General features: G+C 31.6%; 1 protein-coding gene and 1 long non-coding RNA gene across 3 annotated transcripts in view; one reads left to right on the forward strand and one right to left on the reverse strand.

Moving 5' to 3' along the window:
• The window catches only part of LOC147073254 (uncharacterized), a 781,660-nt gene that overhangs the window by 338,979 nt on the left and 414,691 nt on the right, over nucleotides 1-27,990 (forward strand). The window lies entirely within an intron of this gene.
• Nucleotides 1-27,990, reverse strand: part of LOC147073259 (uncharacterized) — a 47,413-nt gene that overhangs the window by 12,743 nt on the left and 6,680 nt on the right. Inside the window, exon 2 of one of the 2 annotated variants that reach the window (XR_015070441.1) lies at nucleotides 354-503. The exons of the other annotated variant lie outside the window; for it this stretch is intronic. This is a non-coding gene — a long non-coding RNA (uncharacterized LOC147073259). The remainder of the gene's footprint in view (nucleotides 1-353; nucleotides 504-27,990) is intronic. 2 annotated transcript variants of the gene reach the window in all.

The following is a 27,990-nucleotide window of genomic DNA, read 5'->3' on the forward strand; positions in this document are numbered from 1 at the left end:
TTACACAATCGTACGGTAAATTTCATTTAAATTTACTTCATCTTAACTATAAAGGTTCCATATTATTAGTATAACGTAAATATTTTTAGAATATATCACAGCTATTACGCTCTATAGACCGCCAAGATTAATTAATAAGTTATAAAATGTAGCAACATTTGTAGATTAGCATCAAAATAAACAAAAGTCACCGTGCGCCACTAATACCTGTTGGGGAATTGTTGCCAAGAAATCAATATGCGATATCGACTATAATAGTATGATGTTTATTATAAATTGATTTGTTGATCAATTAAATTGATAAAACAGTTAAAATTGTCTAACATAACATGTGGTGAGTTATAATGTTAAACTTTTTATTTGGCAGAGTTTTCTACTTAAAATGAGCTTGGCATTGTGGGCAATCAGATATTTTTCTTATATGGTGATCGCTGCATGCATGGGAGAGATGCTGCTCGCGCAGGGAGAATGGACGTCAAATTTGGTATCGAAACTGACGATATCTGTTAACGGAGGTGATTAAAAATATTTATTAATCAATTCTAAATGTCACAAATTTTGATAAAAGCAATAATTGTGCTTGTGATAAAACGTTGTTGACGTGTATGTTTAACCAACAAAGGCGCGTTACTACGTCACCGAGCGCATGTGCAGAATAATTAGGAACTGTACATCTGTCTGACAATATGGGAGTTCGTATTTGCAATGTATAAGTTAAAATTATAACATCAACTCTCATCGCATGTAGGAATAAAAGTATTAATTAAATTATACCATAGAATCTTAGCAAAAAAAATAGAAGACGTCGCAAAATGTACTCACGGACAACATATATTAATTTTCATCCGATACGATATTAGTATTGACACATTCATTCGATGTTATCAATACCAAGTGTCTACTTTTTGTATCGATATAGCATTATCTACTGATACCTACTAGTGACAGAATCAGTACAGTAGCTTCCTACAAAGCAGGGATGAAACAGTAAAGTGCTAAAAAATAAATTCGCTGCTATTATGTTTTTCAAAATCCCAACGATAAATGCAACCATTTATAATAAAAGATGATAATACAACATGGTATTATTATTCACCGAGCGTGCGGGAGACTAATAATTCTAATAATTGCAACTCGCGGTAGGTCAAATTGAATAGAGAATTGGCTCAGATTATTTACATAATAATATGCAGAATACGACAAAATAATAAAACTAGATATGTCGTAAAATAGATAACACCAACGGTCCATTAAGTGCACGCAATCAATTGAAACTTAATTTTTAATAACATTTATTTTGATTTGTAATAATTAAATTTTAGTTCCGGAAAACATTAAAATAAAAAAATAAACTTTTTAGTCTACATCAGTCTCAAAGATTGGTCATCATAAAGCCCATTGACGCAGCGAGTGCGGCGCTCGCGCAAAATTTCTACAAGTGGCGCGTAAATCAATGAAAATACAACGTAATCAAATACGCCAGCACCCACTGGATTTCACGACGCATTATACGCGCCCGCCGCATGAATCATCGTTTTTTCGCGAATCACCGCTTCTCGGCGATATGAATGAAAGAAAATACAATGGAGTCCATTCATTGAACACGGCTACCAAAATTACGCTGCTCGAGGCGTCGTCGATCGACGGGCGAAAAGCAATTATTTAATAACAGAGAATCATTGTTTAATTTTATTGCGTGTCAAGTTTATCGCTGGTTGAATAATGTCGTCGTAAATATAATTACAAGCCCCGAAATAATATAATATTTTTATTGCTTTGTTATGAGAGGCGCTGTAATAATAATTATTTTGTGCTGCTTGGGCCGCTTATTACATAGGTGAAGGGTAATGCGCGGCACGAGACGTGTGATTATGGTTATGAATAAACGCTGCATACGCGGACTTCGCCCGCTCGACGCGTTCTATGGGCACCATCGCTTAGGGTTAAAATAATTTGACAATATAGTTATTATCATTGTTATATTTCTATGTTTCAGATGCGATTTTTCGTCGTCAGCTGAAAGTATTCGCCCATTTACTATCTCGTAGAAAATTACAAATACGCGTGGGCGGATTTCTTGCGTTGGACTTCAAATTTATTCAAGCACTAGTAGCTTTAATGGCGTCATATATAATTATTTTGTATCAAATAGGAACAAATAAATGATTACATACTTACTTGCCTGCGTTTAATTTTCTACTGCCAATAAAGTGTTTTTTTTACATATACTTTGAAGGAGATACTATCTATATAAATAAGCAGGTGCTTTGGTACATAATTATATACTGATTGCCTGTCGATAAACGTTGATATTATAAACCAACAGTTAAATAAATTAAATATTAATATAAATATTTGGTTATTATGATTAAGTTATTATAAGTAAATGCAATAAAGTCTCACTCTCACTGTATTATTTTCAGGAAACAGCAACAAAAAAAAAAACGCTCGTATTAATATATGTGTAGTTGCTAACGACGGTACATAATATTATTTATAACAACTTCCAGGTGGAATTATTATCGAACTTGATTATTCACTGACTTTTATGAAATAAAAGTTAGTAAAATAAATTAATTTCTAAAGATTTCTTTCTGTCTGCGTTCAGTTTGTCGACTGTGACACAAATGCACCGGGCAGCGTCGATTTTTCGATGACGCGATCGATTCGACAGAAGCTTTAAAACTAGTTTTACGATTATTAATTTATATTAAAACTTAAGATAACCTATAATAAACATTCAAGCAGATACGATGGTGTCATCACTGTCATCTTCAATAATTACATTGACATTTTTACTAAGTAGGTACCTAATATATAGGAATATAATTTATTGTATTGAATGGATTAATGCAAGTCATATAAAAAAATTTTGAAATTATTATTTTTATAACGTCGGTGGCCTCAAGGTCTAACAATACGTAGAGTATCAACGTCCCTATTCCCGCCACTGGGTCCGGGACTTTATGATAACAACAGCCAAGCTTATTCTGAAATTACATTTTCATATAGTTGAAGTGAATTATATAGCAAAAATAATAAGAGTATCTAAAAATGCCGAAAATTTACTTTCGGTATTTTTAAACTTTGTTGAAGTTGCTTTCGGAGCTTCATATAATTCTAATGATTACAACGGTTTTAATTTTTGGAAAAAACTAATGTAAATATTTGATAATAAATAATGGTAAAACATAAAAGGGGTCAAGAAAAAAAACACAACATGAAATATTATAATTAGGATATTAATGTTTATAAGTATAGTAAATGCCATTAATCACATGTCAAAATGGAAATATAATTTAGTATTAGTAGGTAGATACCTAATGAGTGGGTAATTATGATTAGGGAATCCAATCCCGAGCCAAAATTCTGATCCCGGGATTTCGGGATTACAATTTCTGGTCCCGGGATTGCATAATTATTGCAGGTCCCGGCATTTTTTTTCCATTGTCAATATAAAAATTTAATATTTACAAATAACAGTGATAAAATCGGTCAAAAATAAATCTAGTATACTTTATACTATTTAAGACATTTTTATTGTTAATATTGTGTACGTTCAATCTTGGAAATACATAAGTTTAATGGAGTAAATAATATTGTAATATAAATAATAATGTGAATTTAATATGAGATTGCTGTTTCTGATAGTAAAGACCTAATGAATGGGTTAGCGAGATTTAAAATAGTAAAGCAAATAATCATGGTGTACTTATGGCCTTTCCGCTTCATATATCTAATTAGTCAGCCAAATATGAAACTGCCGTAAAACGCACGAGATCATGGTGGAATTACTTTGTTAATAGTGCGAAGCCATTGTTTTTTCCAATCTTTCTCAATTTTATTAATTAATGTGAAAAAATAAATCGGCAACTTACACATGGGTATAAATCAAACTTCATTCAAACTCAGTTTATTTCTAATGTAGTTATTTGTTATTAAAAGTATTTTTTCTGTTATATTTTCGTTTTTATTTCATTTTCCATAAAAATTGATAAAAAAATCAATCCCGAAAGCTTCGGGATTATGCTTATCAATCCCGGAATTCACGGGTATCGAAAATATCACGGGATCCCGGGATTGGAATCCCTAATTATGACGAAAAACCTATAATAATTTAATGAAAAGAAAAGTCCATGACACAAATCTGTATATTATTGTAAAATTTGTCAGATTAAGTTGACTCTTGATAGAGGTGTAAAGTGAGGGTATGATGAATAAGCGAGCAAAACTTTTAAATGTATACTTTTGGATGAACGGTTTCCATACGACCAAAAATGTGAATGGCGAACATATTGTAGAGAAAGCTTGGTTAAAGATATACGCATCAGTATTAAGTATTGTGATGGCAAGTGCAGCTGTTGGATATGTATATTTTGGTGTATTGAGAGCATTGAACGCAACACCGTCGCGTGATAATTTTTACATACTGCGAGCACTGCATGTAGCGGTTGGATTTATGAATACGATAACTCCAGTATTCGCTTGGCTATCCGATTCATGGCAGAATCAAAGCATTAATATTTCCATACATAACAACTTGGATAACATCGATCATATTTTATTAACCACAAAGAATAAAAAAGAAAAAATAATTAATAAAGCAAATACAATATGTTTATGCTATTTAGTTACCAATACTATTGGATATGCATTAGTAGGGACAATATTCAGAAGGAATTGGAGGCAAATAATATTTTTTATTAACAACAGTGCTTGTGATATCGTGTTAATAAAATTCAATCTTATTTTACACCTGATAAACACTCGATATGATATGTTGAATGAAAGATTAAAGCATTTGGTATTTGTGAATAAATTGAAGTGTGTAAAGAAGTTAGGAAAGGCAATAAACGAAGAAAGGATAACACGTGATGTAGAAATGGGAGAACAAGAAGACATTCAGAATTTTATGAAAGCTTACGTATTACTGACGGACAATGTCGCATATATTGGAGATTTTTTTTTATTAACAGTAATAATAATTATTATATATTTTTAGTTTTATTCATTAATTATTAATGATAATAATATTAAATAATTTGGAATAACCTTACAAATATACATGTCGAAAATTCAAAAACTGTACCGACTGAGAAATTATCGCTTTCCCGTTAACAATGTAATATAGCTATTAGTTAGTTCGATTGTAATAACGCGAATGAACCATTCAGGAGGCAAAAACCGTTGTTACTACGCGGGGCTGTTTTCAAGTATGTCCAGTACGGCCAGTAGGTACAGCGTGCCAACTTAGTGTTTTACTTTACTTGCCAGAACTAGCATTTTTCGATAGGCTTGGAAAAACGTATCTAGTTTGTGGCGATTTTACTAGCATTTTTTGATGCCTCCAACAGCTTTAAATATGCTGAAATTACGCTAGTTTATATAATTTCAGATATATCATTTTTTTGACCATCAGATAGGTACCTACTTAATAAAAGAAGGTCGGTACATGAGAAATACAACTACATAATATAGTACCTAATAGGTGTCAATTTAATTGAAATTCGTATATATTTTTATAGTGCGGTACATATTGAATGTATACATATAGGATAGAATGGAATTCTTTTGTAAAATTTTAAATAAGTTTCTCTGAAAATATAGTGTGAATTTTTCTCGTATAGCCAATTATTTTTCAAATTTTTGACTTTTCTCGAGAGGCGAAAAAAGACGTTGATTTCGTTTTTGGTACAAATAAAATCATTTTCACAAAATATCAAATAGCTTGTTTTCGTACCCCGTCTAGCATGTTTTTGTCAACGACAGTTGGCAACACTGGTCCAGTATGTTCAGTATGAGATGTTGTATCGGAAACCGATGGCCATAAACATTCTGACCAAATTAATGTCTAAATTAAACACTTATTTATTTATAAATTAGTGATGGTTGGTGGTCAGTAACAAAAATATTATTGATAAACTATTTATTTTTTTCAACGAATAATTCATTACATTTGTTTGTAACGTTCTTTATATTGACGGGAACTGAACCTGTAACCACGCGCGAATCTGCTTTTAGCAAGTGTACGTACGTTATAACTAACATTTTGAGTGATCCGGGCGGGCATAGTAATTAGAGCACTTAATTCATACATTGATTTAAAACACAAAACCCGATAGCTAAAATTAAGGCAAGTCGATAAGCATTTCCTGTACAAATACTGGATAATTTAGTCGTAATAAGATAAAATGCCATTGGCACGAATCCAGTAGTTTCAGGTTCAAGACCCGTCGGACGTCGTATTTTTTCAAAAAAGATTTTTTTTAGTAGAAATATATATATATGAGGCGTTTTCAAATTACTATGTGCATGTTCAGAATACTATTAGCTGTTGTTTATTATAATTTAATACATATTTATATTAATACACACGTTTTGTCATTTTCAAATAGGTATGACGAAAAAGTTTTTTTTTTTTAATATTTAGTTAATTTTGTGGTATAGCAGTTCTGCCACACTGACGATATATACATATATATTTCGATAATCGTCGCTATATGAAAATTTATATCTTTTACAGTTTTCTTGTTTGGTCATTACAACATTCATTGCGGTTATTCGATTTGTTTATGATTTGACTGATTTGCAAAGCTGGAAGAATGCGACGGTAAGTGTTTCGACTGTCTTAGTAATATTCTTATTATTATTATTCTTAGTAATATTAATATATCAGATAGGGCAGGGATGGCGTACCTATGGCACGCGAATGATTTATGTTGAAGAGAAAAAAAATAAGGTATAATTTTAAAATATTTTTTTTTCACAAAAAGTTTTACAAATACCTAAATCTATATTATAGAATATTTAAAATGCGTATTTTCTTCGGTTTTTAATAATATTTTTACCGATAATATTTATCAATCGATGCGCAAACGGAAACGACGAAATTCGTGCATAAATGACTGATCGCATTGTATAAAAAATAACAGGCAGATACTCTTCAAGAATAAGCATTTATAATTAATTTAAATTGCATGGATCGGCCGTTAAGTTTTATGCATTACGCATAATAATAATAAAGCACTGACCTAATCAGGCGGCGGGGGAAGCTGCGTCGCGGAGAGGATACCAAATCTGATCCGTGCAATATTGGTGTCAATTTGTGCGTCAACTAAGTAGGTATTATAGAAATACTCAATAACTCAATTAATTAAAAATTTTGAACTTTTTTAATAGAATTCTTATAAATATTTTTTCATTTTTTCCTGATCATCAAACTACTCGAAAAACTGCTCGGCACGTCTGGCAGTCAAAAAATAGTATTTAGGAAATTTTGGCACGCGCACGTAAAAAGGTTCGCCAACCCTGAGATAGCGCATCCAATTAAGGGGGAACCTATATGCCAATAGAGAACCTAGCGGAAAAATACGAATCTTGCAATTTGAGAATTCTTTTTGAAACCCCATTATGCTGTGCGATGTTGCAGTCTGACCTAGATGCTATCTCGCAATGGTCTATCTTAAATAAACTTGAATTCGCTACCTCCAAATGTAATATTATTTCATTCAATCGTTCAAGGCACACCTTATTGTTCCCATACACATTGTCTGGTATAATATTGAGTAGGGTAACGGAGATAAAAGATTTGGGAGTATTGTATGATACAAAGTTCACTTTCAATCAGCATATTCTTAACATCAGTACTAGATCTAACAAAATGCTTGGTTTTGTTATGAGGGTTTCAAAATCATTCGAAAACGTCCGAGTGCTACGTACATTATACGTATCATTTGTGTTGAGTATTCTTGAATATGCCAGCATTATTTGGAGTCCTAATAGGTTCATGCACACAATTAAGCTAGATCGAGTCCACAATAGATTTCTTAGATTTCTCTACTTAAGAACATACGGGTTCTTTCCTTATGATAATGACAATAAAATGAATTTCCCGACTCGTTTTCTTCTGGGCATGCTATCAATGCAATCCCTGTCTACCCGAAGAGTGATTGTTCTTTTAAAGCATTTTTTTTTTACTTCTTCGTGGGTTCATTTACAATCCGCATATACTGGCAAATATTAATTTTCATGTTCCCACCAATATCACTCGCAGCTCCACGGTCTTCAAGATACCTCGTCGCAGGACAGATGTTATGTTTCATGATGCTGTGTATCGTGCAATTAGCTTATTTGATGGCACCATAAAGGTTGATTTGTTTTTTATTAATTATATAATGTTTGTAGACGTTTTAAATAGGATAAATTTATAATTGTATATATTATCATATTTCTTTAATATTTACACATGCTGTCTTTTCCACTTTCTTGTCATATTAGTTGTTATTTGTAATTAAGATATTTTTATATATTTGTATGTATTATGTATTATGGCGCATTGGCCAAAAGCTGTAATGCCGTAATACTCTTTTTTATAAATAAATAAATAAATAAATAAATAAATAATTTAGAATTTCAACTGTATTAATTAATAAATATGTATGTGAAAACATTAAAAAGATTTTTTTTAAGTCAAAGATAAACTTACAATAATTGAAAAAAAATGTGAATTTGTCACATATTTGGTTATATTGGTAATATTGGGACCATACTTAAATAAGATTGCATATAAATATAAAGGATTTCAAGTTATACACATTTATATTTTTAAAAAAATCGATGTTTTTGAAATAGATATAATTAGTCATAAAATCTAAACGGTAAAAAATTGAAAACTTAAACTAAATTTTAATAATAAATATAACTATAAAAATAATGTAATAATAACGTAACCTATGTACCAAATATGTGACAAATTCACATTTTTTCAATTGAAAGTTTATCTTTGACCTAAAAAAAATGTTTTTAATGTTTTCAGATACATATTTATTAATCAACACAGTTGAAATTGTAGATTATTAAAAAGAATTCTCAAATTGCAAGCTTCGTATTTTTCCTAGGTTCTCTGTTGGCATATAGGATCCCCTTAACCGGGGGGAAAATACTACACAGTTAGCGTTTATTTCACAAATAACTAACCGGTTAACCGGTTTAAACCGTAAGTATAAAAAATATATTGCATGTTTAAATATATATACCTACCTAGCTATCTATATGTAGCACTGAAGGTAAGAAATTTTTTGATAACGACATATACATGTGATATGAACCTAGCTAAGAAATTGGGATTTCTGACATTCTTTTTGCATTTTCTTCCAGCAATAATAATATGGAATAGTAAAGAAAATAAGTAGATAGGTAATATTTTACTTGTTGTCATGCCGCGCTGCACAGTTGTTGATGTGTCCTTTTAGACAACTATATTTTTTGTTCGTACTCCTACCTACTAAGAATTATAATACTAAGAATTCGGACATTTAACCGAGTAAAATTAATCTGTTATCGGTTAAACGGTTTGGTTACTCTACAATTAGATGACCAGTTTTTTTAAATGATCGAGAAAAGTTCTGCTAACACAGTCATTTTCAATAAAAGATATCTGATATCTGGTTGCGAACTATATAAATTAAGAATTGAATATATATGCAACAAGTATACCTATATCATATTCAGTCGAGTAGAGTGTGATGATTTTCAAGATCGTGTATTATTAAAGGTATTGATTATCTATACCTATAGGGACTCCAATCCCGGGATCCCGAGCTATATTCGATACCTATGAATCCCGGGATTGATAAACATAGTCCCGGGATTTCGGGATTGATTTTTTTATAAATTTTTATGGACAATAGAATAAAAGCGAAAATATAAAAAATACTTTTAATAAAAAATAACTACATTAGAAATAAACTGAGTTTGAATGAAGTTTGATTTATACCCATGTGTAGGTTGCCGATTCATTTTATTTTTTCACATAAATTATTAAAAATGGAAAATTGGAAAAAAACAATGCTTCGCACTTTTAACAAAGTAATACCACCATGATATCATACGTTTTACGGCAGTTTCATATTTGTCTGACTAATTACATTTATGAAGCGGAAAGGCCATAAGTACGCCATGATTATTTGCTTTACTATTTTAAATCTCGCTAACCCATTCATTAAGTCTTTACTATCCGAAACAGCAATCTCTTATTAAATTCACATTATTATTTAAATTACAATATTATTTACTCCGTTAAACTTGTGTATTTCTAAGATTGAACGTATACCTACAATATTAACAATAAATGTCTTAAATAGTATAAATTATACTAGATTTATTTTTGACCGATTTTATCAATGTTATTTGTAAATTTAATTTTTTTTTTTTAACAATGGAAATAATGCCAATCCCGGGACCAGTCCCGGGATCCCGGGATTGTCAAACTGTAATCCCGAAATCCCGGGATCAGAATTTTGGCTCGGGATTGGATTCCCTAGATTATCTATCAAAACTACGCTTAATACAATTACTTTCTTGCTCTACATATCAAAAGATTCTTGTGGAAAGTGTACAATTTGAAAAATAATATAATATAATTATCTAGATATATCAATTGATTTTCAATGACAAAACTATTTTCATTTTGTAAATATATATATATATATATATATATATTACTCTCGCGGTTACGCGACAGGCTTATAATGTCAACATTGTGAATTGGTCCAAAAACACCTTGAAAAACACATTATGTTTTTCAAGGTGTTTTTGGACCAAGAGTATTGGCCTAATATACTGAGTAAGTGGTTAACATCCATTTTTCGTAAACATAAATCTATTAATACAATTTCCACCCTGTGGAGGCTCATATGATATTAGAAGCGAAAATGGTAAACAAATAGAATAACTATACTTGCAATAATTGTGTGAGTAATTTTTGTTTCAGTGTTTTTGTCATTTTTTATTAATTGTTTTTTGTGAAAATTATTTAAGATTTTTTTAAATCCATCACAATATGACAATTTATGACAAAAGGCAGTCGATCACAGAATATGAGTTTTTAAAACAAGGTGGGTTATTTCGATTGTTGAAAGGAAAAAGGACATAATCCACACAAATTTTACAGTAGATACAAAAATATTTTTGTTATGGTTCTATGGTTAATTAATAATTTTGGTTTTTATATTTACAATCTGATATTAATTATTAAGTTAATTAAAGAAAAGTCTTTTTTCCAAGATCGCTTACTACTTTTGTTTTATTTACGAGCTAAATTTAGATAATCATTTGGCATTTACAGCTTACATACTTTGGACACAGTGTGTATTTTAGTAATGTGCAATGTAATTATCTAATAAAACTTATTTTGAAAAAACTGAGGGTTACGTCCCTTTTCCTTTCTAAAGTCGATGTGATTGCAAACTCAAAAAATGCAAAAACAACGGTTAGTGTTATGAATTTATAATGTGTGTTGATTGGTTTTTTCCAAAGGCTATGCATATAATAGTAGAACTTGTGGTGTGGATTAATCGCTATCTGTTATACTTGCTAATCGCAGCGTTCAATGGAGAAATATTACTGAACAGATGCAGCTACTCAGCCAAACTGGTGTCCAAATTAAATTTGTTCCGCAGCAATAATGGTAAGAAAACTAGAATAAGAAGAATTGAGGATACTATTTGCAAACACGGCTCATAACAAGTTCAAAGACCGAACGTTTACTAAGGCCCGTTTCAGACGGGACACCGGTGTCGCGCTCGTATATAATATATGAGGCTTTTATATTCGAATAAAGGGGCCTTTGTATTATGTTTATGAACGCCCCAGAGCTAATGATTAAACGCATAATTTCGCGTTATAAATTAGAACATAAAACTGGCTGCGGTAATAAAAGTATTGTGGCTTGAGAATGTAGCGGCCGACGGTAAAGTGTACCGGGCACGCGTTGACTTATTAGCTCTGGAGCGTTCATAGACATAATACAAAGGCCCCTTTATTCGAATACAAAGGCCTCCTATATTAATACGAGCGCGACACCGGTGTCCGTCTGAAACGGGCCTAACAGTCTGCATAATAATATTATCGTGTTAGAAATTATGGAAAAAAAAACTTATATTATTATCGCTCTTTGCACATGACAGTGCGTAGTGATTTTTAATTTTTATTTATTATTATATAAGATTCAAATAGAGCGAAGGGTGTAAGAAAGTTGCACGTGGGTGTGAAATTGGGGCAAGGGGCAAGAGAAAGTTTTTTTTATGGACCTAAAATATCTTTGAGACTTAGTATAAAACATTTTGCTATTTTTCCAACGATCGATTATTCTTCCAATATAATAATATATAGTCTATTTCATATAAATATGATAAACTACTCTCGATAGCAGCCTTATGTATATAATAGATGGGCAGGCCTACTAAATAAACGAGACTTATTAATGTAGATTAAGGGTGTTGTTTTAAAAAAAATATTTATAATATGGTTGTAATATTATAATATACAAATAATTTACTTATTATGTATCTAAGGTAAAATGTCCTATGGAAAAGGGTTGGAAGTGAATTATAAATCTTTTTCTATTGTTTAATTAAAAGACATTGTTATGCATTACAAATTCGAGTTCCAATATCTATAACCAAATAAACGAATAACGTATGAAAACAGTGACTGGAATCCCCGCAATTGGAAAATCTGCATACCATAATAAGTAAACTTTTTGGGTGCCTAATTATAAACAACCATAGACCAAGAAAAATCGTAATGCATATTAATGCTAAGTCCCTTAAAATATAATGCGGCATTTTTGATACGTCGTCATACTGTGAATATACCTAGATATACAATATATGTGATGCACAATTCAACGAATACGTTTGATTGCATATTTAGTTGTACAACATCTACGTCGTGTATAATAGTGTTGTCAAATAACTATAACAGAAATATACTAATACAGAGTAAGAAAATATGGTAGCTGACAGAAAAGATGCTGCTGGATTTTAACGTAGCATATTGATTTTTTTTCAGACAGCATCGTACATCAACAACAAATGACAATCTTCAGTCGTCTGGTGGTACAGCGAAAGCCCAAAGTCAGCATAGGATCATTTGTAACATTGGATTATGCGTTTCTTCACACGTTTGCAGGGATTGTTGCGACATATGTTATTATACTATGTCAAATGAAATGATAACATTTTATGCATATGCTAAAACTTTTATATGGGCGTACGTATATAAATTGCAATAAAAGTGTCTCAAATTACCACATATATTTTATTTTATTTCCTCGAAGACGGTCATATTACATATTACGTGTCACTTGTTTTTCATAATTTCTGTAAAGTTGTGATTATATTGAGATGCACGTCACGTACTGTCACGCTGTCACGGCGACAAATTTAGTCCATGGTTTCGTCATTTTGCAGAATATTTTGAACGATCACCATCTCTGTAAATTCAATGATTTTGAGTGCCAACTCTAATGCATCAGTATTTTGAATTATTATTCATTATTCATGCTAATTTCAATTAATTTGAACAGTTTCTAAGTGTTCGTTCGTTAAAATTCCTTGCGATATTATAACCATAGATAATATTTTGAACATAATCTAATCTGCAGACCATAGATAAATGAAAACATTCTTATGGAAAATACAGTGCCATGGCTAAAAACAAAAACGCGATTTTGACATGAGTCGAAAATGTGTAGGCATGTAGAAAATGATAAAAAAGCGTTCATTGAGTTATGCAGGTATCGATGCAGTGCGGTTCAACGTGAGATGACCTCACTGTTGTTCTGATGATTTCGGCAGAATTGATAGTGTTTGTTTAAAGGTTCAAGATCAAAATGTGCTACGGGATGGGAGCATCAGTCTGATAACAGTTTAAACACCAAGAAAAACGCCATTACACACTTTTTACCCGTAGCGGCAGCTTACTGTGACGTCACGTGATAGTACGTGACGTGCAGCACAATATAATCACAACTTAAGTCACCAATTTCGATGACGTGAGATTAAAGTTCAAATTACATTGGCAGATTATCACATCGATCATCTGCCATGATCGCCACCGATCATGAAATGTCACTTTGGATCGTTTTCTGGAATCGTGGCTGAAATAGAATAATAATTCATACAGTTGACAGTTGGGTTGAAGATTACCGACCGAGAATGTACGAAAATATCCGAATTAACCGTGAGCTTCGAGTATGGCTGTGCGTAAGATGTCATATCTAGTTTTAGACATAACGCGAATCAATCAAATGAAGCGTCAACACGATCTAATTGATAGCTGAATCGTTCCGTTGTATTGCTATTTAAAGTCGACGATTGCTCTGAAGACAGGTGTGGATCGTTGAATCGAGTTGGGTCTGCGAATCTGTATGTGTAATAATTATAGGTACGTTCAGATTCGCTAAATTCCACTAAAATATGAAAGTCTAGTGTAGCCACCACGTAATTATCGGCAGAACGCAATATTATAATATGCATACAGCTTTGCCTCTGCGACTGTGCGATTGATATTATTGTTTATCGGTGTAGGTTTCGTTTTTAGGCTTTTTATACATAGTCCATTAACAATTAATGATAATTGTAACGAACAATTTATAACGTAGTTGATTACGAGGGTTTTTTCTTGGCGAAAAATAGTGCCTAATAAAATAATCAATTAAGTAAAACCATTTTGACAGCAATTTACAAAAAAAATGATTGTTAATAATATGTCTGGGTAATACAAATATTCCTAGGGTATCTGACAGTTGGAATCCAACATTGGTGGTTATTTCAATCTAGAATTAATATGACTAAATCAAAGTGGATGCATATTATATTTTTTTGGGCGTTCGGTTTTCACACTAACCGAGAAGTAAACGGCGTATATGTGATGGAAAAGCCATTGATAAAAATATACGCATCTCTTTTAAGCGCACTATCATTAGCTTTTGCTACATTTCAAGTATTAACAAAAACATCAATGTTGGAAGAAGAATCGTCGGGTGTGATTAGGTGTTTTCAAATTATGTTAAGTTTTGCATATCCAGCGGTGTCTTCGATCGCATGGATATCGGACTCATGGTTGCATGCAGATAAAACTATTTACGTCATCAGTAATTTGCGAAGCGTTGATAAATTATTAAATGTAGAAAATCTCAAAATAAAATATGCCACAAATAAATTGGTAGTTATAGGGTTAATATATTTATTTTTTATTATATTCCTTAATGTTGCTGACACATGGGTATGGGGTATTACTTGGAATCAAATGACGACAATTTTAAGCGTAATAGCTACAGACATTATAATCATAAAGCTTTCAGCTTTACTATAATATAGTAAAGCACGTTTAAGAGAACTTAATTTACATCTAATATGTATGGTCAATGAAAGGGCTGGGGAATGTTATGATAATGATATACAAATTGATTTGATGAAAAACGTATATGAAAATTCGTTACCATTTACCAAAAATAAGGAAAAACCTACGATTTTTAATATAATGAAAGCTTATACCATTGTGGCCGACAATGTAGCTACTATAGGAAATTATTTTATAATACCGGTAAGAATGTAATATGTCAGTTATTTGTGTAGACATTTTTAATAGTTTTAATGATATTCAAGCAAAATTAGGATGTTTTAAATAAATATTGTATTTCTACAAGTATAATAAAAGAGTATTTGCATGAGTGATTTGTAGTGTTAAGTATTTTTGTAAAATAATTGCACGATGCAGCTCTTAATTTATGTTTGTTTTAGTTTTATTCAATTCTGGCAACAGCCTTTCTAACAATCATTCTGTTAACATATGAATTACGGCAAAAGGATATTCTACACAATATGTACGTAATTGTCATATTATTGGGTTTAGAATATTGTTTTATAATACGAGGGTGGGTCAATAAGTCCTTAGAAAAGCCGACAGGTGGCGCGACTAGTACTGTAAGCGGTTTGTTTTCATGCAGCGGCACTACCGATTCAGTATGCTGCGAAGTTTCAATCAGATTGGTCGGGTTGTTGTTTTTTATTTTCGTACATTTAAAAAAAAAATTTGCTTGTTTACAAAAATGGAGAAAATTGAGTTTAGAGCTGTTATTAAACATTTTAATATAAAAGGGTTAACAGCAAAGGAAATAAAAAATGAGTTGGATTTAGTTCACGGCATATCTGCTCCTTCACTTGCAACTATTTATAACTGGTTAAATGAATTTAAACGTGGTCGTACATCAACAAAGGATGAACCACGCTCAGGACGTCCTGTAGAGGTGACTACACCAGAAATGATCAATAAAATCCACGATATGGTGTTAAGTGACCGAAGATTAAAGTTGAGTGAGATAATTGAGGTTACAGGGATCTCAAAAGGTAGCGTCATTTCTATTTTACATGACAAATTGGGCATGAAAAATATTTCTGCAAGATGGGTGCCGCGTTTGCTCACAGTCGACAATAAACGCAATAGGGTGGTGGCCTCTAAAGCCCTGTTGTCGCTCATGCAACGCAATCCGGATGAATTTTTTCGTCGCTTTGTGACTGTAGATGAAACATGGATACACCACTATACTCCCGAGACGAAAGAACAGTCAAAGCAGTGGATTACGAAGGCAAACCATGTCCAAAGAAGGCGAAAACCGTAAAATCAGCTGGTAAGGTTATGGCTACTGTATTTTGGGATGCACGTGAAATTATTTTCGTTGACTATTTGGAAAAAGGAAAAACAATAACAGGGGATTATTATGCATCTTTATTGGACCAGCTAAAAAACAAAATTGAAGAAAAACGGCCTCATTTAAACAGGAAAAAAATCCACTTTCATCAGGACAATGCCCGTGTTCACACATGTTTACGATCAATGGCTAAAATTAAAGAATTGAAGTTCGAATTGGTCGACCACCCACCGTATTCGCCAGATTTAGCCGCCAGTGACTTTTTCCTTTTCCCAAACTTAAAAAAATGTCTAAGTGGACAACGTTTTTTTTCAAATGAAGAAGTCATCGATCGGACAAATGCTTATTTTGAGGACCTTCCGAAAACTTATTTTTCTGACGGTTTAAAAAAAATTGAGAAACGTCTTACCAAGTGTATTGAGCTCCAAGGAGATTATGTTGAGAAATAAAAAAAAATACAAAAATAAAAACTGTTTTAATGCTTTTTTCTAAGGAATTATTGACCCACCCTCGTATATTAAAAATCAATACTTAAAATTAGTATTTCGATTTACAGAATATATTTAATTTCGTGAGTCTTGTGTTTTGGAGCATTCGTTACTTTTGCTACATATTAATTGCTGCATCCATGGGGGAAAATCTACTGGAGAAGGTGACTTGGTATCAACAATCCTTGCAAAGCTGATAATATTGACTAATAATGGTGAGAATTATCCAATTTTTAAACAAATTATATTTATAACACACTATTTTCTAATCCAAATACCACTTTGTTAATTTAAGAAGAAATTTAAAATTTCTCGAGAATTTGCTCTAGTTTAATAGTGTTCTAACTATAATCAATTATTTTATAAAAAAAATACATGGATTTTTCAGATATCATTCTCTATGGTCAATTAAGAGTATTCAGTATAATATTATCCCGTAGTAGGATGCGTGTCCGCGTAGGCACTTTTCTCTCTTTGGACAATGGATTTTTGCATCCTTTTGTGGTACTTTGTGTATCATACCTTGTAATATTACATCAGATCAGTATACTTAAATAAATCACGACGATCACAAACAACATTTACTAATGAAGACACAGGATATAAATTGGTAACTAACATTTTCTTTCATGCTCGCTTCACATAAGTTTGGCGTATTGGTCTTCCTTCTGTTCACTCAGTTATGAATCTATTTACAACATTAATTAGTTTGAATTTCTCTGGATGATCGAATTAGTAACCGTTATCAATGTTATCATATTCAATAAAAAATCGCCACCATATTTTCAAGAATAACTATTCGCTTTCAAAATATACTTAAAAAATGACCTATATTTTACTTTCATATATATTTAAACAGAAATCTCAAATAGTTTTATCGAGAAAAGCTTTATATATAATTCTTATTTAAAGCTCGACATTTTATATACAAATGGATTTCTTGTGATTTCGTCTAGTTTAAAAAAAAATAAGATATATAATAAATAGGCGTTTAAATTTTAAATATGCTTTTTTATCAATCAAGCTTATTTTTTTTCATACTGACCGATCTAAATGTTTATATCAATATTGCCTAGCGTTTCACAATAGTTACTTCATGCAATCAACTTATTATAATTAAAAAAAAATAATACTATCGACTGAGGGCACTTGATGGAATTCGAATTTTAATTATAATCGATTTAAGTTTTGTACTATTCCATTTGAGTCGTTTTTTTGCGACCAGGGTTTCGATTTACAGTATCATCAAGAACTATGCGCATTAAATTATGTGCAAATGCACACTGAAAAAGAACACAGTTAATTAGATATTGCTTAAAAAAATACAATAAAGAAAGGTAAACCTTTACTTTTACTGCAAAAAATGACTCAAATGGGTAGTAAAAAACTTCAATTAGAATGTATTATAATGTAATTTATATAAATATATATGAACACATACACACGCACTTATATATAATATGAGTATTATAAAATGCTAAAATCTAATAATCAAACTAATAAACTAAAAGCTTTATGACATTTAGGAAGACGTTGTAATGACTATTTAATGTCCAATTATATATTAACTGTACTTAATATGAATACCAGTTAAGTACGCGGCAGTATTTTTTGACTATTGTGTTGGGTATTTGAATCCAGATTCCTAAATATGGCCAAATGTAAATGGCTGCGGATATTCTTTTGGTTATTCGGTTTTCACACTTACCGAGAAGTTAACGGATTATATGTATTAGAAAAACCATTGCTAAAAATATATGCAACCGTTTTAACCAGTCTATCAACGTACTATGCTATAAAGCAATTATTGGATCAAACAAACATGATGATAGAAGAAACATCCGGTGTCATAAAATGTTTTCAGATAATGATAAGTGCTGCTTTTCCAGCGGTGTGTTCGATCGCATGGATGTCAGATTCATGGTTGCATGCAAACAAAACTATTTTGGCCATTCATACTTTGAGAAATGTAGATGAATTATTAGAAGTAAAAAATCTGTGGACAAAATATACCACTAATAAAATTTTAACAGTGCTATCACTGTACTTGTTTTTAAATATGTTGTTTAATTGTATTGACCCAATGATATGGGGTGCCGACTTGAATGAATTAAGTTGTATTATAAGCGCTATAGCAACCGATATCACGATTGTAAAGCTTTCAGCTTTACTTTATTACAGTAATGCGCGTTTAAGAGAACTCAACATACACCTGATATGTATGGTGAATGAAAGAGTCAGGAAGTGCGACAAGGATATATTGGATTCGATAAAACATATAAATATTTATAAAAATAACAATAACAAAAAACCTACAGTGTGTAATATGATAAAAGCTTACATCTTTGTGGCTGATAATGTGTCGAATATAGGAAACTTTTTTTTACTACCAGTAAGTACTTATTTATATCAGTTATTTGTAACTCTATTCAACCACATAACACGCCAATTTTATCCATTCATTCAGAATTTGTGTGATAGAATTCCATTTTACAAGATACAGGACTACAACGATAGACGACTTGTCTACGCTTAAGTATACAACTCACAGAATGACACGGCATGATCTCTCTTCCTCATCCTGGAACTATTCAAGAATAATACCTAATTAGGGATTGCAATACCGAATGAAATGTCAATACCGGTTTTCGGTATTATTGAATAACGGTATTGGTTAAAACATTAAAAAAACAGAAGTACCTATCAGTAAACTTTCTTTAGATTTTTTTTTTATAGCAAACACCTACATACTTACATTTATTGTGTTGACATTTAATACATTGTAATGACATAATATTGTAGAACCGGTGATTTTACAAATAATTTCAATATAAGTATTGAAAATTTTAACTAAAGCCAATTTCAATTCAAATGCAAGTAAGTCCAGCTGCAGGAAAAGTTTCTTAAATTCAACGCTTATACAGTCATCAATAATTATAGAATAATTGAAAAATTATCACGGACGTTTTCTATTTCGAAATAATATTGTGGATGGATTTTGTTTTATTATTATTTCACCTCTGTTGGATTCAATCAATATTGTATTTGCATTTGAGAAACACATAACTTTTAATTAATTTTCAAAAACGTAAACGTGTTCGCTTTCTTAATAATACCGAAAATTCCGGTATTTTGGATTAAAAAGACGGTATTTCGGTATTGATAGATACTGGAATACTGGTTTTTAAAATACCGGTATTGCAATCCCTATATTTCATTACTTGGAAACCGCATTAATTTATAACTTCCCGCAGGCCATTATGATATACCTATTATTTTCGTGAATCTGAGTCTGTCCTTTCCGTAAAGCATTACTATTATAAATAATACAATTAACCCACGTTAGGTACATGCAACAGAAATAGCTACCGTCTTATAGTTCGCTTTTCGATTGGTGGCCACGCGGTAAGCTTTGTCGATTTCGGCTACAGCCGTCGATATTGCCATGTGCAGGTTATCAGCAGTCAAACGTACGACACGATAATTATAGCGCTCTAACGATCATTGATTGGCGATTATAACCAATATTTATTCTGACTTCGTCGAAATCAACGTGTTGAATCTATAATGTTTCCATGCGAGATCAGGAAAGCAATTTTGATAGCTTATGGAAATAACAATAGAAATATAGTAAATGCTTCCCCTTCCATATTTCAATGAAATTATATATTGTATTGCAACATAAATTTTAGTATATTTACAACAAAAATAAAATGTATGTAAATGTGAATTGTAGATTTTTACTGACATTCTGCTTGTTTCAGTTTTATTCAATTCTGGGAGCAGCGTTTTTAATAATTATAATATTAATGTACGAAATCGCGACGAAAGGATCTTCAACGAAATATGTACGTATGTGCCATATAATTGATTTTATTTACAAAGTATTGATTTACCAGTTTTGTGCACATAACATTTCCGAAAGAAAAAAACGCTGACTAGACGGAGTTGCTGAAGCTTGCGGAACCGAATTGGATAATTATAAATAGGTATTATGAAAAGGGAAAGGTTGCAAGAATTATTGTAAGAAGTTAGGATACTTCCCGGGTTGCGTGTTCGTAGGAATATTCAATTTTCAACCGTTTCGTGTCTCTATAGGCATACAAAAATTTGCAACCCTTAGATTTTTAAAAAAGCTTTTTATTATTTAATACCAAATAATTTATTCTCTGTTTAATAGTTATTCTATTGACATGTTCAGGCACTCAAGCACTGCTTAAACAAGATTTTTTTAATAAAATTGCTTCTGCGGTTTTTTAAATTATTTATTGATTAATTTCACAGAACATCTTTCTATATGTTAGCCTTGTGGTTTGGAGTACGCGATACGTTATCTACATATTGATTGCCGCTTGCGTGGGAGAAGCATTACCAAAAGAAAGTGAACTGATATCAACAACTTTAGCCAAGCTGATAATATTGTCGAATAATGGTGAGAATTCTGAATATTACCGAAATTGAAAAGAAAGATCTTTATGTGGTTTCATATCGCTGAAGCGAGGTTCAGTTAGTCATAAATGCCTTTTCTGCCCCTTGTGAAAATTAGTAAACCATGGGGTTTTCTTCCAGTGTTTTCTCCGACTTCTTTAGATTTTAACCACTTAAGTACATTTTTTAAACGTCGTAAGGAAAAAAAAATATGTTTCATCCCTAACGACAAAGTAATCATGAAATAATTTATCATATATGTTTTTGTGGCTACAAAATATGTCTGTTATCTTGTTTTAAAAGAAAAACTAGACATAATATTTAATTGCTCCGAATCCGTGGTTTTCATTTAAGTGAAAAAGAAAACTGATCGATTCTGAAAAAAAATCGTGGTTACTATATGCACATATTAGTGATGAGGTGTGGAGGTAGGCTGTTAAGATTCGGCACAAATAGTGCATACTGAACATTGTTGGTTATATTTATTTGTTTTCATTGAACTAAGAATACAATTTGCAGATGGTTCTGGTTAGTTTTAATTCAATTAAACCCTGCCTAATCCAAACCATACTAGTTTAGGTAAGCTATGAGCGATTCGACACAAATACTGCAAACTTTTTCAGTCATACTTATTTATTTTCGTTGAATTAAAAATACCTATTACCTACAGATCATGTAATAAAATAAAAAATCATTTAAAAAAAACCATAATCGATAAAAAATATTCTTCAGTGGCATAATTTTAGATATTTTATAGACAAACGAATATCTTTTTACTATTACATACTATGGTTTGGATTAGGCAGGGTTTATTATTTGAATTAAAAAAAAAACTAATAAACACTATCTATACAGTGTTCAATGAAAACAGATAAATTTTTGACTGACAAAGTTTAGTAGATCTTAACAGCCTACCCAACCCGCCACTGGCACAGAGGCGTACGATCGACCGCAGTAACCTTGAGAGCATACTTCAGTGAAACGGAAAATAATTTTCAACTATAGGTGCGACGAAATTTCGGACTCGCTGCCAATCGCAGTGCGAAAGTCGAGCTGTGAACACGTCAATTTGGTTTGTGATGGCGTCGGGGGAACTAATTCTTAAATCGTGTAAAGATGACTAAAAAACGTTACCCATTTACTTGAAAAAGAAAAGATGTCAATGAATATATTATTATTATTACTAATAGAACAATAAACATAACATTAAATGGACGCATGTTCAATTTTTATGACAAATTATGTTTTTGTTCTGCATGCGTCGTTTGCACAATCTTCGCGTCGCGTAGTCACGATCGTTTTAGACCATGCCCCAGTAGTATAGCCTTAAATACTAATCTAAGTTAATAATGGTAATTATTAAGTAAAATACAATTGTTTTTTTTTTCAGATACCAATCTCTATCGACAGCTGAGAGTGTTTAGTAGTGTGTTAACTAATAGGAGGGTGCGTGTCCGTGTGGGCGCCGTACTGACGTTGAACCATGCATTTTTACTTTCATTTGTGGTGCTTTGTGTGTCATATCTTTTAATATTACATCAGATTAGTATACTTAAATAAATCACAACACAAACAGCAATTTACTTCTTTCAATCTAATAAAGACAGGACATAAATCGGTAAGTATTAAAGATTCTTTTCATATAAATTTCGGGAAACATTTAAGCATTGGTTAGACTTTAATACATAGATATTACTTTCCGCATTCAAAAAAACATGTAGTTATTTGATAATTGGGTATTACATCCAACTACTGAGTTAAGTTTTGTTTATATGGATACATATTTGATTAATAAACACTGTTTTTGTGGTTATTTAATGTTAGATGTCTCTTTTATTTTTACATGATAGTATGGCTTTATTATTTTGGTAGTTTTATGTCTATTGCGGACAACCACTGTGTTCGAGGAACGATTACAGTAATACCCCGACTTAAGTTACCCCAACTTACGCGAACTCGGAGTTTCCTGATCCGACACCCCAGTTCTAGTTCCACCAGAAAAGTACATGGCAAGTGCAAGCTCGACAGAAAGCCTCATTTCAAGTTAAAGGGGCTTTATTTTTTTTAGAAAACATGGGCTCAAACGAAGAACGCGTTATAGCTACAAAGAATGGAATAAGAAAATTATTAGCTTGCTACGAAGAAGTTCTGCGTGAAAAAAAGAAGGCATTGCGTCTTCAGACGAATTTGTTGGATTTTATGAAGCCATCGACGTCAAAATAACTTTTTAACGCACCTACCTAACTCATTTATTTTTTTAACATTTTGTACACATTAATATGTACAAAGAACCGCAATTTTATTAAATCTTTTTATTCTAAACTAGTGTATTTGTTAGCCCTTGGTCCCAATTAAACAAAACTTATATGTATTTATATGTAAAGCTGAGAATTTGATATCGCGTAACTTCGATAATTTTTTCCTGTCCATAAGTAACTTCCATTAGATTTAGACGGTACTGTTCGATATACTGGCTATTTTCAAAATGTCTTTTCCGCCGTATTCCTGATAACCGAACAGTACCAATACGGAACAGTAAGGCGAAGCTGCATCACAGAGGTTCTTAAGTCACGAAATGCGGCGTCGTCCTCTGCTGCGCTTACCCATGATCTTCCCTTGGATGACAAGTTGGGAGGTGCTGTACTTTTTTGTCTTTTCGTAATGTGGCCGAAGTACTGTAGTTTTCTGATACTACGCAAAACTTCTCGACCCTTTTCCGTTCAATAGAGAACGTGGCTCTCGTGGTGCAGTGCGTAAGGTGGTGGCCTTCCATCCCGGAGTTCTGGGTTCGATCCCGGTGAGGTCAAAATATATTTACATAATCTAATATGTAAATTACTCAAGCCTAGAAGTTTTACCACTATTATTGGGCGTCACGGCCTGTTGTGGTGTTTAATAAAGAAACAAATAAAAAATATAAAAAAAAAAAAAATATTTGTTACACGGTCAGTCTAAGGAATTTTGAGAATGCGTCTAAACAGCCCCATGTGGCACCTCCTGGTCATATATCTACATATTTTCAAATAAACTAATATTATATGGACAAATCAGAAAGTTGATGTACGATACGATAAATCTTCCCTTATTGAGTTGGTGGGTACGATTACGCTCTCAGGATAGGTTATACCAAGATAAAGATTTATTTTAAATGATAAACAATACATCACGACAGTGTTGCCATGTCTACTGAAATTTCAGTACATCTACTGATATTTTCTGCCAATATACCTACTAAATTTTTGATTTTTTTTTCGAAATTCAAGAAATCTACTGATATTTGTGTTTCTCCATAATTGTAAATTAACTGATGATTCTTTTAATAATAAACTTGAAATGATTTACGCACGACCTTTTTTGATGTGTTACACTTCTAAATTGACGTAGAAAGCATTGTAACTCTATTCAAGAGCGCCATTTTACCAATTAATATCATCATTGTTTACAATAAATTAATAGTATTAGTTATTCTTATTCTTATTAGTTTTAAATCATATCTAATATACTAAATTTTCCAAAATATACTGATATTTTATGAAATCTACTGAATTTTTTGTCAAAATCTATTGAAATTTTAAATTTTCACTTGGCAACACTGCATCACGGCGTATTGTCAAATATAAGGGCATTTCTATTATAATTTTTGGTATTTAAGTACCTAGGCCAAATGTCGGAAAGGACAAGGAAGAACTCCAGTTGGACGAATCAAATCAAAAATGATACGGGTTTTCAATCGGCATAGACCCTGCGTGCCGCTGAATGTCGAGAGGGATGGAGTCACGCCGTGAAAAAGGCTTTCGGACGGCCAAACCATCGTCAATATGTGACCTCGACGAAGATTTAATTACAATCCGTCCCAAAATTATCAAACTTATGTTGAAATGATAATAATTATTTTTAACATAAACACATTGTTACGGGTACCTAACATTGAAATGTTTAATAAAAACATATTTTTAAAATATAAATATCAGTATTGTTTTATATGAAACAAGTGATATAGATAATGTTATTAAAAAAACGTTGGCTCTTTTTAAATTCATTAGTTGAAGCTAGAGTTTTACTCAAAACCTCTAAAAAATACAATCACATTTTATGTATCGTTTCCGGGACTGAAATTTTAAACTTAGGTACATAATATTATTTGAATTACAAAGAGAAATAAATATACGGAATTATTTATACAAATCTATAACATATTTTGAGTTTAATAAATTTGGACTCGAGCAATGCCGGACATATCTGTTTGAATATCGATATAAGCCTTCCATACTATAGTTAAATTATATTTTTTATGATAATTGTAATGAAATATTTATAATGTAGGTACTGTAAAAATGTGTCGAATGAGTTTTTTAGTAGGTAACAACCGGAAAATGAAAGTGAAAAAATAATACTCAAAAGATAACCAATCAATTAAAAGCTTTTTGACAGCAGTTTAGGCAGATATACTAATAACGATTAAATTTCAAAGTATATAATATGAACCCTATTTAATACCACTACCAGTTACGTACATGTTGTAATTTTTGACTACTTCCCTCATCATTTGAATTCACATCCATAAATATGGATAATAAATATAAGTTGATTAACGCTTTTTTTTGGGTGTTCGGTTTCCACACCTATCGCGAAGTCGATGGACTATTTTTCTTAGAAAAGCCAGCGATAAAAATATACGCAACGATTTTAACAATTCTTTCAATAACATTTGCTATAATTCAAGTATGGGCCAAGACAAGTATGATGGTAGAAGAATCATCCCGCGTGATAAAATGTTTTCAGATTATGTTAAGTTTTGCCTTTCCAGCGGTATCCTCGATCGCGTGGCTGTCAGACTCATGGTTACATACAAACAAAACTATTTCGGCCATTCGTACTTTGCGGAGGGTCGATGCGTTGTTAAAAGTAGAAAATATCAAGAGAAAATATACCTCTAATAAAGTTATCGTAGTATGTTTAGTGTATTTTTTAATAAATATTGTGTATAATATTGCTGACACGTGGGTATGGGGTGTCACGCGGAATGAAATGATGTGTATCATTAGTGCAACAACAACTGATATCACAATTGTAAAGCTTTCGGTTTTACTATATTACTGTAAAGCTAGGTTAAGAGAACTAAATATACACTTGATGTGTATGGTGAACGAAAGAGCTTTTAAGTGCGACAGGGACATATTGGGTTCAATAAGTAATACGAATTTTCGTAATATTTCGTTACGGAACGAAAAGCCTACGATATTGAATATGGTAAAAGCTTATACCATTATGGCTGATAATGTGGCCCATATAGGAAACTATTTTATATTACCGGTAAGTAAAAAAAATCGAAGCTTCTTAAACTTTTAATACCACGGCCCCCGAAATCAGAAAAAAATCCAAGGCTCCCCCCCCTCCCCAAAAATTTTAGTCTTTAGTGACCAACAGTACTTTATTTACCATTAATTATTATTATAGGTACCTTTTTATTAAAAATAATAGAGCATTATTTTCATTTACTTGCTTGTAAAGTAAAAAAAAAGTGAACTTCAAATTTATTACAGCTACAGCCTACAAAAACAATTTAATGAGAGGGGTGTCATTGCATATTTTTACATAAATAATTGGTGAATATTAGTAGATTATTTATAAAAATAAAAATTGTGATCATGTGAAAATTCGACATTGAGATTTTGACTGATTTTTTCCATATTCCAGCATTTTGAGATAATCTCGAAAAACCGTCAACAATAATTGTATAATTATATATATTCATGCAAAATATATGATATTACATGGGTTGCATCTTAGTATTAGGTATTTTAGTTTAAATAATATACGACAACATTGAATTGTACATATCGACGGTTTAATCTGCAAAACTCCACTAGGGCAAATTGTTCAAGGAGAAAAAACTTTTTTTTTCAAATTCACTATGAAAGAAGAAATGAAAGAAAATTTATATAAAGAGAGGAGTTGTTCCATTTATGATATTGGAAATTAGACACTTGCAATTGGTTATTTTGTGTAAAAACCTATAACGCATTTATTTATAGATTTAGGATTTTGAAATGTTATGTGAGTATAAAAAAACATGCTTTATAAAAAAATGCCATTCAAATTTCATTTTTGGTCAAAAGTGAAGTTGGCTGGTATGCAGATTAAGTAGTCGATATATTATGTAAATGAGATTAACTGTTTTTTCTAATTGACAAAATGTTTTTTTTTAGTTTTATTCGATTCTGGCAACAGGCTTTCTAACAATTATAATATTAACGTATGAAGCTATGACGAAAGGATCTTCAAAGAAATATGTACGTATATATACAAAATTATTAGTTCTATTAATCGTATAGAAACATTGTTTTATATATTAATATTACTAATAATGTTATTTCGATTTCACAGAACATCTTTGTACTTCTGAGTCTTGGAGTGTGGAGTATCCGTTACTTCGTCTACATGTTTATTGCAGGATTTATGGGAGAAGCATTGCTGGAGGAAAGTGAATTGATGTCAACAACCATCTCTAAGCTAATGATACTGACTAATAATGGTGAGAGTGATTATTTATTTAAAACCCTTTGTTTTCGGAGACAA

This window comes from Rhyacophila brunnea, unplaced genomic scaffold, assembly GCF_057557595.1.
Source record: "Rhyacophila brunnea isolate RB1 unplaced genomic scaffold, BYU_Rbru_1.0 scaffold_18, whole genome shotgun sequence".
Taxonomy (NCBI): domain Eukaryota; kingdom Metazoa; phylum Arthropoda; class Insecta; order Trichoptera; family Rhyacophilidae; genus Rhyacophila; species Rhyacophila brunnea.